General features: G+C 44.7%; 2 long non-coding RNA genes across 3 annotated transcripts; both read left to right on the forward strand.

Moving 5' to 3' along the window:
- Window positions 1-764: 764 nt before the first annotated feature.
- LOC122457546 lies at window positions 765-3,372 on the forward strand. Its single transcript, XR_006277118.1, has 3 exons — window positions 765-2,536; window positions 2,958-3,170; window positions 3,328-3,372. It is a non-coding gene; the product is annotated as an uncharacterized LOC122457546 (long non-coding RNA).
- Window positions 3,373-7,483: 4,111 nt separating this feature from the next.
- Window positions 7,484-13,069, forward strand: LOC119848709. Of its 2 annotated transcripts, XR_006277168.1 has the most exons (5): window positions 7,484-8,520; window positions 8,940-9,152; window positions 9,310-10,073; window positions 10,624-10,799; window positions 10,941-13,069. It is a non-coding gene; the product is annotated as an uncharacterized LOC119848709 (long non-coding RNA). The 2 variants fall into 2 exon arrangements; XR_005290310.2 differs by having other exon boundaries at window positions 8,940-10,073.
- The last annotated feature ends 755 nt before the right edge of the window (window positions 13,070-13,824 follow it).

Raw genomic sequence — 13,824 nt, forward strand, 5'->3', positions numbered from 1 at the left:
TGAAGATGGAGAAGAAGGAAAGGGACTCTGGGCACAGTAACCTCCCTGTAATCAGACCTGAGGTCATGTAGGGACACTGTACGGGGATCTCTAGCCTTTTAATCCCTTGAGCAGCGTGACCGCCCTGTAAGCAGGGTCCAGGTCAGTGCTGTTTTGTCCTTTTGACATTAGCTCCGTTAGCTGACTAGTGAGAGTAACTGCCCTGTAATCAGGGTGCAAGTCACACCCCCCTCGCTTTCGAGGGACATTGAGCTCTTTGGTAACTTGAGCTACGTGACCGCCCTGTAACTAGGGTCCAGGTCTTTGCCCACTTGCTCCTTTGGCGTTACACCTTGTTGTAGCCCTGTAGTTGGGATGACAACCCTGTAATCAGGGTGCAAGTCATATTCCTTTTGCTTCAGGGGGATCCTGAGCTCTTTGGAACCCTGAGCAGGGTGACTCACCTCCCTGTAATTCGGAGACAGGTCTCTGCCCTCTTGCTGTTTTGGCATCATGCCCTGCTGACAGTCTCGTCAAAGTGACCACCTGTAATTGGGGTGCGTTTCACAAGTTTTTGTAGTATGGGAAATACTGAGCCCTTTGATACCATGCGGAGCGTGACCTCCCTGTAATTCGGGGACAGGTCTCTGCCCTTTTGCTCCCAGGCTTTATGCACCTTTATCTTGCTAATCAGCGTGACCACCCGGTAATTAGGGTGCAGGTCGAATCCCTCTCGTTCATCAGGGATTAGGGTTATTTTAGGGCCCTTAGGAGCGTGACAGCCCTGTAATCAGGGTTCAAATCTAAAGTTGTCTTCTGTGATTATGCTCCTTAATTCAGCTAGTCAGAGTGACCACCTTGTAATCAGGGTGAGAGTCCTGTTCCCCTCGCTTATGATAATTACTCTTGTCTTTTTCACTTGAGCCTTGTGACCTCCCTGTAAGTAGGGTTCAGGTCTCTGTCCTTTTCTCATCTGGGATTGTGTCTTGCTCTCAGCCCAATCAGTTTGACTTCTCTGTAATTTTGTGCAGGTCACGTGCCTCTTATTTACGGAGGATTTGTTTCCCCTTAGTGCTTTGGGCTGAGTGACCACCCTGTAAGTAGGGTTCAGGTTTCCTCCTTTTCTCTTTCTTGTGATGTATTTTCCATTATTTGGCTAGCCCAAGGGACCGCCCTGTCAGTAGGGTTCAGGTCCTTTCCCCTTTGGCTCCTTTGGGTTGTTGGGCTAGTCACTTGGACCCCACCCTGTAATCAGAGTGCAGGTCTTGTCCCTTTTCCCTTTGTTTTTTGGAGGGGAGGAAGATTGGTTGAGTTTAACACTGTAGGTTGAATGACCTGTTTTGATGAGCTCTCTTTCTGTTCTGGGAAGTCCCCCTTTGTTTTGTACGGATGTGTTTGTGAGAGCACGTGATAGAAGTGGGTGTGCAAGCTTTTAAATTTTTATTTTTTTATTTTTCTTTTTTTAAGTTACATCGCTGCAGCGCTTTTTCTTTACTCTTCTCCGAATTGGAAAAAGAGCTCAAAGTGTATTAATGTATTTATCCTCCTCCTCCCCACAAAAGGGAAGAGTAAAGGCTCAGATGTCATTTTTTAGTGCCTTGGGCAGTGTGACCTCGCTGTAAACAGGGAACTGGTCTCTCCACTTTTGCTCTGTTTTGGCTGAGCTCCTTTTAGTGGGCTGATGGCAATGACTGGCCTTTAAGGAGGGCAAATTAGGTCACATGTCTGTGACTCACAGGTAGTGCAGTATCCCTTAGTACTTGGGCAGCATAACCACCCTGTCTCCAGGGTTCAGGTTTCTGCCCTTTATTCTTTTGCCACCATGCTACTTCAGCCGGTTGGTTTGAGTCCTGACACTGTAATTAGGGGAGAGTTGGTGTCTCTCTGGCTTCTGGGGGATATTGAGTTCTTTGGTAACTTGAGCAATGTGACCCCCCTGTAACTAGGGTCCAGGTCTTTGCCCACTTGCTCGTTTGCCATTATGCCACGCTCTGGCCCACTAGTCAGCGTGACAACCCTGTAATTAGGGTCCATGTCACAAGTATCTACAGAATGGGACATATTGAGCGCTTTGATACTTTGAGGAGTTTGACCTTTCTGTAAATCAGGATACGGTCTCTGCTATTTGGCTAATCCCAGTGACCACCCTGTAATCAGGGTACAGGTTCCATCTCCCTTTTGAAATCTGGTGGATTAGAACCATGGGCAGCTTGACCTCCCTGTAATTAGGGTTTGGTTTCCAAGGCCCTTTGGGTCTCTTGACATTGTGCTGTCTTCACTGCCTGAGGCGAATGACTGCCCTGTAATCAGGGAATCTGCTCTTGGCCTTCTGGTCTCTTGTCACTAGGCCAAGTAAGCCAGCTGGTCTGAATGAGCACCCTGTAAACGGGGTACAGGTCTCCTCAGACACTATTTGTGGTGCCCCCATGAAACTGTGTCCAGAGTCCTGGCCCTTCACACTGCGCTTCCAACTTGCCTGGAATTCTGCAGCCAAGTCTCCTGCTTTCTTCCCTGCTTACTGTGCTCCTGGAGACCCGACATCCTGCTCCTGTTGCAGGTAAGCTCTGAAAGGGAGGGTCAGGGGCAGTTTTGGACCAAGTCAATCCAGGCAGTATAACTTGTGACATTGATTTTGGAATACTTGTCATTAAGTCCATACTGCCCTTAATCCTCCAATTCCTCTTGATTTTTTTATGGAGACCGCCTGGTGTAATAGTTGTCAAGGGGAAACTTGGAGACTGTTGCTCTGCAGTCAGATGGGTTTGGTAGTTTTGTCACGTTAGTGGCGCTGAAGAGGAGGGGAAAGTCCTTATGAAAGTGTCCGCGGACCTCATCTTGGAGCTGAATATCCAGGCTGCCTGCAGACCTGGAAAACTATGCTAGATCAGTAGTTTACACTCAGTTTGCATTTGGGATGTGGAGTTGTCGTAAGGGTGCCTGATTTCCACACTCCTGTATGCTCTCTCTCTCTGTTTCAGGCAGCTCTAAGCACAAATGGACAAGAAGGAAGTGTCAGGAATGTGAAGCAAAGAGGAGGAAAGAGGACCAGTCACTGAAGATGAAGAAGGAAAGGGACTCTGGGCACAGTAACCTCCCTATAATCAGACCTGAGGTCATGTAGTGACACGGTACAGGAATCTCTAGCCTTGTAATCCCTTGAGCAGCGTGACCGCCCTGTAAGCAGGGTCCAGGTCTGTGCTGTTTTGTCCTTTTGACATTAGCTCCGTAAGCTGACTAGTTAGAGTGACTGCCCTGTAATCAGGGTGCAAGTCACACTCCCTCGCTTTCGAGGGACATTGAGGAGTTTGGTAACTTGAGCAATGTGACCGCCCTGTAACGAGGGTCCAGGTCTGTGCTGTTTTGTCCTTTTGACATTATGCTCCGTTAGCTGGCTAGTGAGAGTGACTGCCCTGTAATCAGGGTGCAAGTCACACCCCCCTCGCTTTCGAGGGACATTGAGCTCTTTGGTAACTTGAGCGATGTGACCCCCCTGTAACTAGGGTCCAGGTCTTTGCCCACTTGCTCGTTTGGCATTACGTCTTTCTCTGGTCCACTAGTCAGTGTGACAATCCTGTAATTAGGGTGCATGTCACAAGTATCCATAGAATGGGACATATTGTGCCCTTTGATACTTTGAGGAGCTTGACCTTCCTGTAATTCAGGTTATGGTCTCTGCAATTTGGCTAATCCCAGTGACCACCCTGTAATCAGGGTACAGGTTGCATCTCTCTTTTGAAATCTGGTGGATTAGAACCATGGGCAGCTTGACCTCCCTGTAATTAGGGTTTGGTCTCCAAGGCCCTTTGGGTCTCTTGACATTGTGCTGTCTTCACTGCCCGAGGCGAATGACTGCCCTGTAATCAGGGAATCTGGTCTTGGCCCTCTGGACCCTTGTCACTAGGCCAAGTAAGCCAGCTGGTCTGAATGAGCACCCTGTAAACAGGGTACAGGTCTCCTCAGACACTATTTGTGGTGCCCCCCATGAAACTGTGTCCAGAGTCCTGGCCCTTCACACTGCGCTTCCAACTTGCCTGGAATTCTGCAGCCAAGTTTCCTGCTTTCTTCCCTGCATACTGTGCTCCTGGAGACCCGACATCCTGCTCCTGTTGCAGGTAAGCTCTGAAAGGGAGGGTCCTGTGGCAGTTTTGGACGACGTCAATCCAGGCATTATACCTTGTGACAATGATTTTGGAATACTTGTCAATTAATTCCATACTGCCCTTAATCCTCCAATTCCTCTTGATTTTGTATGGAGACCGCCTGTTGTAACAGTTGTCAAAGGGAAACTTGGAGACTGTTGCTCTGCAGTCAAATGGGTTTGGTACTTTTGTCACGCAGTGGGGCTGAAGCGGAGAGGAAAGTCCTTATGAAAGTGTCTGAGGACCGCATCTTGGAGCTGAATATCCAGGCTGCCTGCAGACCTGGAGAACCATGCTAGATCAGTAGTTTACACTCAGTTTGCGTTTGGGACGTGGCGTTGTCGTAAGGGCGTCTGATTTCCACACTCCTGTATGCTCTCTCTCTCTGTTTCAGGCAGCTCCAAGCACAAATGGACAAGAAGGAAGTGTCAGGAATGTGAAGCAAAGAAGAGGAAAGAGGACAAGTCACTGAAGATGGAGAAGAAGGAAAGGGACTCTGGGCACAGTAACCTCCCTGTAATCAGACCTGAGGTCATGTAGGGACACTGTATGGGGATCTCTAGCCTTTTAATCCCTTGAGCAGCGTGACCGCCCTGTAAGCAGGGTCCAGGTCAGTGCTGTTTTGTCCTTTTGACATAATGGTCCACAAGCTGGCTAGTGAGAGTGACTGCCCTGTAATCAGGGTGGAAGTCACCTTCCCCTCGCTTTTGAGGGACATTGATCTCTTTGGTATCTTGAGGAATGTGACCTCCCTGTAACTAGGGTCCAGGTCTTTGCCCACTTGCTCATTTGGCATTATGCCGTGCTCTGGCCCACTAGTCAGCGTGACAACCCTGTAATTAGGGTGCACATCAAAAGTATCTATAGAATGGGACGTATTGAGCCCTTTAGTACTCTGAGGAGTTTGACCTTCCTTTAAATCAGGTTACGGTCTCTGCTATTTGGCTAATCCCAGTGACCACGCTGTAATCAGGGTACAGGTTGCATCTCTCTTTTGAAATCTGGTGGATTAGAACCATGGCAACTTGACCTCCCTGTAATTAGGGTTTGGTCTCCAAGGCCCTTTGGGTCTCTTGACATTGTGCTGTCTTCACAGCCTGAGGCGAGTGACCGCTCTGTAATCAGGGAATCTGGTCTTGGCCCCCTGGTCTCTTATCACTAGGCCAAGTAAGCCAGCTGGTCTGAATGAGCACCCTGTAAACGGGGTACAGGTCTCCTCAGACACTATTTGTGTGCCCCCATGAAACTGTGTCCAGAGTCCTGGCCCTTCACACTGCGCTTCCAACTTGCCTGGAATTCTGTAGCCAAGTTTCCTGCTTTCTTCCCTGCATACTGTGCTCCTGGAGACCCGACATCCTGCTCCTGTTGCAGGTAAGCTCTGAAAGGGAGGGTCCTGTGGCAGTTTTGGACGACGTCAATCCAGGCAGTATACCTTGTGACAATGATTTAGGAATACTTGTCAATTAATTCCATACTGCTCCTAATCCTCCAATTCCTCTTGATTTTGTATGGAGACCGCCTGTTGTAACAGTTGTCAAGGGGAAACTTGGAGACTGTTGCTCTGCAGTCAAATGGGTTTGGTACTTTTGTCACGCAGTGGGGCTGAAGCGGAGAGGAAAGTCCTTATGAAAGTGTCTGAGGACCGCATCTTGTAGTTGAATATCCAGGCTGCCTGCAGACCTTGAAAACCATGCTAGATCAGTAGTTTACACTCAGTTTGCGTTTGGGACGTGGCGTTGTCGTAAGGGCGTCTGATTTCCACACTCCTGTATGCGCTCTCTCTCTGTTTCAGGCAGCTCCAAGCACAAATGGACAAGAAGGAAGTGTCAGGAATGTGAAGCAAAGAAGAGGAAGGAGGACAAGTCACTGAAGATGGAGAAGAAGGAAAGGGACTCTGGGCACAGTAACCTCCCTGTAATCAGACCTGAGGTCATGTAGGGACACTGTACGGGGATCTCTAGCCTTTTAATCCCTTGAGCAGCGTGACCGCCCTGTAAGCAGGGTCCAGGTCAGTGCTGTTTTGTCCTTTTGACATTAGCTCCGTTAGCTGACTAGTGAGAGTAACTGCCCTGTAATCAGGGTGCAAGTCACACCCCCCTCGCTTTCGAGGGACATTGAGCTCTTTGGTAACTTGAGCTACGTGACCGCCCTGTAACTAGGGTCCAGGTCTTTGCCCACTTGCTCCTTTGGCGTTACACCTTGTTGTAGCCCTGTAGTTGGGATGACAACCCTGTAATCAGGGTGCAAGTCATATTCCTTTTGCTTCAGGGGGATCCTGAGCTCTTTGGAACCCTGAGCAGGGTGACTCACCTCCCTGTAATTCGGAGACAGGTCTCTGCCCTCTTGCTGTTTTGGCATCATGCCCTGCTGACAGTCTCGTCAAAGTGACCACCTGTAATTGGGGTGCGTTTCACAAGTTTTTGTAGTATGGGAAATACTGAGCCCTTTGATACCATGCGGAGCGTGACCTCCCTGTAATTCGGGGACAGGTCTCTGCCCTTTTGCTCCCAGGCTTTATGCACCTTTATCTTGCTAATCAGCGTGACCACCCGGTAATTAGGGTGCAGGTCGAATCCCTCTCGTTCATCAGGGATTAGGGTTATTTTAGGGCCCTTAGGAGCGTGACAGCCCTGTAATCAGGGTTCAAATCTAAAGTTGTCTTCTGTGATTATGCTCCTTAATTCAGCTAGTCAGAGTGACCACCTTGTAATCAGGGTGAGAGTCCTGTTCCCCTCGCTTATGATAATTACTCTTGTCTTTTTCACTTGAGCCTTGTGACCTCCCTGTAAGTAGGGTTCAGGTCTCTGTCCTTTTCTCATCTGGGATTGTGTCTTGCTCTCAGCCCAATCAGTTTGACTTCTCTGTAATTTTGTGCAGGTCACGTGCCTCTTATTTACGGAGGATTTGTTTCCCCTTAGTGCTTTGGGCTGAGTGACCACCCTGTAAGTAGGGTTCAGGTTTCCTCCTTTTCTCTTTCTTGTGATGTATTTTCCATTATTTGGCTAGCCCAAGGGACCGCCCTGTCAGTAGGGTTCAGGTCCTTTCCCCTTTGGCTCCTTTGGGTTGTTGGGCTAGTCACTTGGACCCCACCCTGTAATCAGAGTGCAGGTCTTGTCCCTTTTCCCTTTGTTTTTTGGAGGGGAGGAAGATTGGTTGAGTTTAACACTGTAGGTTGAATGACCTGTTTTGATGAGCTCTCTTTCTGTTCTGGGAAGTCCCCCTTTGTTTTGTACGGATGTGTTTGTGAGAGCACGTGATAGAAGTGGGTGTGCAAGCTTTTAAATTTTTATTTTTTTATTTTTATTTTTTTAAGTTACATCGCTGCAGCGCTTTTTCTTTACTCTTCTCCGAATTGGAAAAGAGCTCAAAGTGTATTAATGTATTTATCCTCCTCCTCCCCACAAAAGGGAAGAGTAAAGGCTCAGATGTCATTTTTTAGTGCCTTGGGCAGTGTGACCTCGCTGTAAACAGGGAACTGGTCTCTCCACTTTTGCTCTGTTTTGGCTGAGCTCCTTTTAGTGGGCTGATGGCAATGACTGGCCTTTAAGGAGGGCAAATTAGGTCACATGTCTGTGACTCACAGGTAGTGCAGTATCCCTTAGTACTTGGGCAGCATAACCACCCTGTCTCCAGGGTTCAGGTTTCTGCCCTTTATTCTTTTGCCACCATGCTACTTCAGCCGGTTGGTTTGAGTCCTGACACTGTAATTAGGGGAGAGTTGGTGTCTCTCTGGCTTCTGGGGGATATTGAGTTCTTTGGTAACTTGAGCAATGTGACCCCCCTGTAACTAGGGTCCAGGTCTTTGCCCACTTGCTCGTTTGCCATTATGCCACGCTCTGGCCCACTAGTCAGCGTGACAACCCTGTAATTAGGGTCCATGTCACAAGTATCTACAGAATGGGACATATTGAGCGCTTTGATACTTTGAGGAGTTTGACCTTTCTGTAAATCAGGATACGGTCTCTGCTATTTGGCTAATCCCAGTGACCACCCTGTAATCAGGGTACAGGTTCCATCTCCCTTTTGAAATCTGGTGGATTAGAACCATGGGCAGCTTGACCTCCCTGTAATTAGGGTTTGGTTTCCAAGGCCCTTTGGGTCTCTTGACATTGTGCTGTCTTCACTGCCTGAGGCGAATGACTGCCCTGTAATCAGGGAATCTGCTCTTGGCCTTCTGGTCTCTTGTCACTAGGCCAAGTAAGCCAGCTGGTCTGAATGAGCACCCTGTAAACGGGGTACAGGTCTCCTCAGACACTATTTGTGGTGCCCCCATGAAACTGTGTCCAGAGTCCTGGCCCTTCACACTGCGCTTCCAACTTGCCTGGAATTCTGCAGCCAAGTCTCCTGCTTTCTTCCCTGCTTACTGTGCTCCTGGAGACCCGACATCCTGCTCCTGTTGCAGGTAAGCTCTGAAAGGGAGGGTCAGGGGCAGTTTTGGACCAAGTCAATCCAGGCAGTATAACTTGTGACATTGATTTTGGAATACTTGTCATTAAGTCCATACTGCCCTTAATCCTCCAATTCCTCTTGATTTTTTTATGGAGACCGCCTGGTGTAATAGTTGTCAAGGGGAAACTTGGAGACTGTTGCTCTGCAGTCAGATGGGTTTGGTAGTTTTGTCACGAGTGGCGCTGAAGAGGAGGGGAAAGTCCTTATGAAAGTGTCCGCGGACCTCATCTTGGAGCTGAATATCCAGGCTGCCTGCAGACCTGGAAAACTATGCTAGATCAGTAGTTTACACTCAGTTTGCATTTGGGATGTGGAGTTGTCGTAAGGGTGTCTGATTTCCACACTCCTGTATGCTCTCTCTCTCTGTTTCAGGCAGCTCTAAGCACAAATGGACAAGAAGGAAGTGTCAGGAATGTGAAGCAAAGAGGAGGAAAGAGGACAAGTCACTGAAGATGAAGAAGGAAAGGGACTCTGGGCACAGTAACCTCCCTGTAATCAGACCTGAGGTCATGTAGTGACACGGTACGGGAATCTCTAGCCTTGTAATCCCTTGAGCAGCGTGACCGCCCTGTAAGCAGGGTCCAGGTCAGTGCTGTTTTGTCCTTTTGACATTAGCTCCGTAAGCTGACTAGTTAGAGTGACTGCCCTGTAATCAGGGTACAAGTCACACCCCCTCGCTTTCGAGGGACATTGAGGAGTTTGGTAACTTGAGCAATGTGACCGCCCTGTAACGAGGGTCCAGGTCTGTGCTGTTTTGTCCTTTTGACATTATGCTCCGTTAGCTGGCTAGTGAGAGTGACTGCCCTGTAATCAGGGTGCAAGTCACACCCCCCTCGCTTTCGAGGGACATTGAGCTCTTTGGTAACTTGAGCAATGTGACCCCCCTGTAACTAGGGTCCAGGTCTTTGCCCACTTGCTCGTTTGGCATTACGTCTTTCTCTGGTCCACTAGTCAGTGTGACAATCCTGTAATTAGGGTGCATGTCACAAGTATCCATAGAATGGGACATATTGTGCCCTTTGATACTTTGAGGAGCTTGACATTCCTGTAATTCAGGTTACGGTCTCTGCTATTTGGCTAATCCCTGTGACCACCCTGTAATCAGGGTACAGGTTGCATCTCTCTTTTGAAATCTGGTGGATTAGAACCATGGGCAGCTTGACCTCCCTGTAATTAGGGTTTGGTCTCCAAGGCCCTTTGGGTCTCTTGACATTGTGCTGTCTTCACAGACTGAGGCGAATGACTGCCCTGTAATCAGGGAATCTGGTCTTGGCCCTCTAGTCTCTTGTCACTAGGCCAAGTGAGCCAGTTGGTCTGAAGGAGCACCCTGTAAATGGGGTACAGGTCTCACCAGACACTATTTGTGGTGCCCCCATGAAACTGTGTCCAGAGTCCTGGCCCTTCACACTGCGCTTCCAACTTGCCAGGAATTCTGCATCCAAGTTTTTTTGGTTTTTGCCCTGCTTACTGTTTTCTTGGCCACCCGTCATCCTGCTGCTGTTACTGGTAAGCTGTGAAAGAGAGGCTTCTGTGGAACTTTTGTAATAAATATTGTTTTGTAAAGTTTTCCTTTTTCCCATTTTGGTATCTATATTTGTTAATTCTATGCTGCTCTCAATCATCTGATTTCTGCTGATTTTGTATGAAGAGTTTTGAACTGCTTGGTGCAGTAGTTGTCAACAAGTAATTTGGAGAGTTTGGCTTTGAGATAGATTTATTTCATAACATTCATCTTCCTTTTTGCTTTCTCTGTATTGTGCTAATTTAGGGAGTCAGCTAGATTTACTTTTCTTAAAATACATTGTTAGTCACTTTTAGTTATTCCCCTTTTACATTTGAGGCACTGTTCTCTTCAAATATATATTTTCATTTGTTATTTTGTACATCTGTTTACTTTATTAGTGCATTCCAGAATTTGAAATGAATATCATTAATTTGAAAATCAATCTTTTATTTCAATAACTAAATCAGAACTTTATTCTTTTGTCTACTTCTTTTTGAATTTTATTTTGTACTGTCTTTAAACATTTAACACGTTTCTGTTATTTTTATCTAGAATTTCAAACGGCATTGCCAGTCTGTTATAACTGTCTTGCACATTCTTTACATCCTCTTAAGAGAATGGGACAAAACAGAAGCACCCAACCTAAAAACAAGAAAAGAGATGTTAACCACCTGTGAAGAAGAAGAAAGGAAACAAATTCTGAAAGCAAAGTATGATCTATTTCAAAGGTAAATCATACTATAAATTCACATAATGAATATAAATTTATCTAATGTAGTTCATTAATAGATTTCCTTAAGCAATATTAAATATTTATTGTGTAACGTAATTAACATGGCTTTAAAATAATATTTTTGTTTGCTCTTCAGGTTTATACCATGTCCAGCACCAGAGTCTATAAATGCATTGGAAGATAAATTGAACGTGACTAGTATCTGTCACCTTTCAAATGCTGATTAATGTTAATAGGCTGTATATAACGAATCCTGAAGCTCAATTACTTGTGGTACCACAACACTGAAAAGTGGAGAACAGTTCCCTTCTGCAACCTTTCAATTCAGTAACTATCTGTGCCACATGAGAACTGATATGTCATCTTATTTTATAAAGATGTATGTCCTCTCAAACTGTCTTTTCTAATGAGTCCATAAACCATGCTTTGTGCATCATACTTTCACATTCTGGTAGAAAGGCAGGATGTATCTTTTTTATTTAATTCATGAAACTTAATCTTTCCCAGGCTTTCACGAGTCATTTCCATGTCATTGCTTGATGATTTGGGCTTCTGTTTAGCAAGCAGTCAGACTTACTTTTATAAAGTCTCTGTTTGCTATTTTAGAAAAGTTATTTGACAATGATAGAAGAAAACTGAGATGTTGGGTGTGGGTGGCCACCCTGAAGAGTGTTGGAAGACCTTTTCCACGAGGTACACTATTAATATTTCTCCCAGCTCATAAGAAAACCTATTTTTGATACCAAAATAGTACCACAGCTATGATGCCATATGGAATTTAAGTTTCTACCAATCACCAATTAGAAATTGTCAGTAGAACTGGTTATTTGCATCTAAATGTTGATTTCATGGACCTCTGTAACCAAGTATTTAAAATGTGTTTTAACAAGTGACTACCTGATTTTATGTAAAATAGTTGTATACATCTTAGCAGATGTGTTCCTTTGACTTAAGTGTGTGACTTTTACATAGTTGGGAGACTAATGCTTTATGTACTTTTTGTTTTTACTAACAGGTTTGTCTCTAGGCACAAAGGAATAATTGTGAATCTGTAATACAGAGACCTTAATCACACAAGCACTATAAGATCATAGCTTACTATTATTAAAAATACATCATAATTTCCTACTGGACGTGCAAAGGTGTAACTGAAGGGAAGGCATGTGTTTGTATTCTCCACTCATCCCCAATTCCCCCCCAAAAAATTCAAAAATAGTTAAGGTGGAAAGATTAACATTTACTCCAGATAACACCTACCTTAATATTTTAAAGCTCTGTATCTCTCACACATTGGTAAAAACAAGCAAACAAAATTAAATGTTCTGGAAACTGGCAATTACTCCCCCAACTTCACAACTTTCAAACACCTACTCTACTTCAACGATCACGCCAACCAAACTGTACCACACATTCAGTTTTAACTTTGCACCTATTGTGTCAGAACAGTTAGAGTATTTTTTGGTAGTTGTGTATATTGATGTACGTGGTAATAGTGGTGTTTTGATGGGTTTTTATGCTTACTGAATTAAGAGGCTGTTCGAGGATGATGATGTGGATGTTTTATGTAGGTATTTTTCTGTTAAGTTAGTATTTGTGTAGGGGTGCAGTATTTTGTGGTGATGACTGTTTTTCAGGTATTGGTTTAGTGTGAATTGTTGAAAAATTTAGATGATTTTTGCATATGTACATTATTAGATGTATTTAGAGGGCAAAGTTGAGGTTGCCTGTTTGGTGCAATTTTATTGGTATGAAAGTTAATTTAGAGTACATGTTTGAAAGCCCTGAGGTTTGAATTTTAAACTCAACAAGGATCCAGGACCCACCTTGGTTCTTACTGTCATTCCTAATTCCAAAATCTGGGATGGAGATGACGCGGCAGAATAAAGATATCTCCAGAGACTTTCAAGAGTTTAGCATTTCTGCAGCTTTATGGGATTCCTTAAACCTTATTGAGCTTTTTAAAGCGTAATAATTGTGGGAAACTTCTACTTCTGACAGTTAAGTGTTGAACAATGACCTATATTAAGAGATTTATACTGGTAGTTAATTCTGTTCTGTACTAAGACGATTTTGCTAATATCTCTACTTTATGATGTATGAAATGAATTAACTAGGTTTGAATATACCTACTTGATAAAAATTTAAATATTTCATGTTAAATTCATAGATTTAACTTTCACTGTCATATCACCTTACTTTGCTTTCTGTAACTCTTATTTAATATTTTAATATTTACGTAATACAATAAATAAAACGTAAACATTCAGGTATAGTCTCAGTTCTGTCTTTGGCGAAATAAAAAGGAATGTGGTAAACTTGTGAAGAATTTTGGTATCATTAATTTTAATTTAATTATTATCTTTTTACCCTTTGTTGTGTGATCATTGGAAGTAACTATCCTGTAATGTTGCAAGTTTCATTTTTCTCTTGCATCACACATTTTTTGGCAGACAGCGGTGTGACCTTGAAATGAGGATGAAGAGCTCACTGCCTCTTAGGTGCATAAAGTTGCCCTCCTTGAGCTTCTAAGGTGGACAAGAATGGGACTTCTTCACTGTCCACAAGCTTGTAGATTGCTTGAGATCCACAGGCCCTAGAGCTCAATATATCATTGTGGCTATGATAAGATTGGCCTCAAACTGGCACAGTCCTCTGGTTTCTGCAACATTCCAGTTCAGATTTTTACTTTTAAAAGTTGATTAATATAATATTTTTATATTTAATTCAATCTCACGTTTGTCAGAAATTAACTTTTACGGTATAGTAAATGTTTAATATGCTGCTACATGTGAGGAAGTGTGGTCTAGTGGTTTAGAGTACTGGTTTGGGATTTAGGAGACCTGGTTTCTATGCCTGGCTCTGCTACTGGTCCACTGGCTGTCCTTGGGCCAGTCACTTCACATCCCTGTGCCAGTTTCCCCATCTGTTTAAAAAAAAAGAGGGGGGGGGTGATTGTATTCACCTCATTTGTGAAGTGTTTTGAGAGCTGAAGAAAAGCGCTAAACATAATTTTTACTAAA

The sequence above is a fragment of the Dermochelys coriacea genome, chromosome 26 (assembly GCF_009764565.3).
Source record: "Dermochelys coriacea isolate rDerCor1 chromosome 26, rDerCor1.pri.v4, whole genome shotgun sequence".
In the NCBI taxonomy this organism is placed as follows: Eukaryota; Metazoa; Chordata; order Testudines; family Dermochelyidae; genus Dermochelys; species Dermochelys coriacea.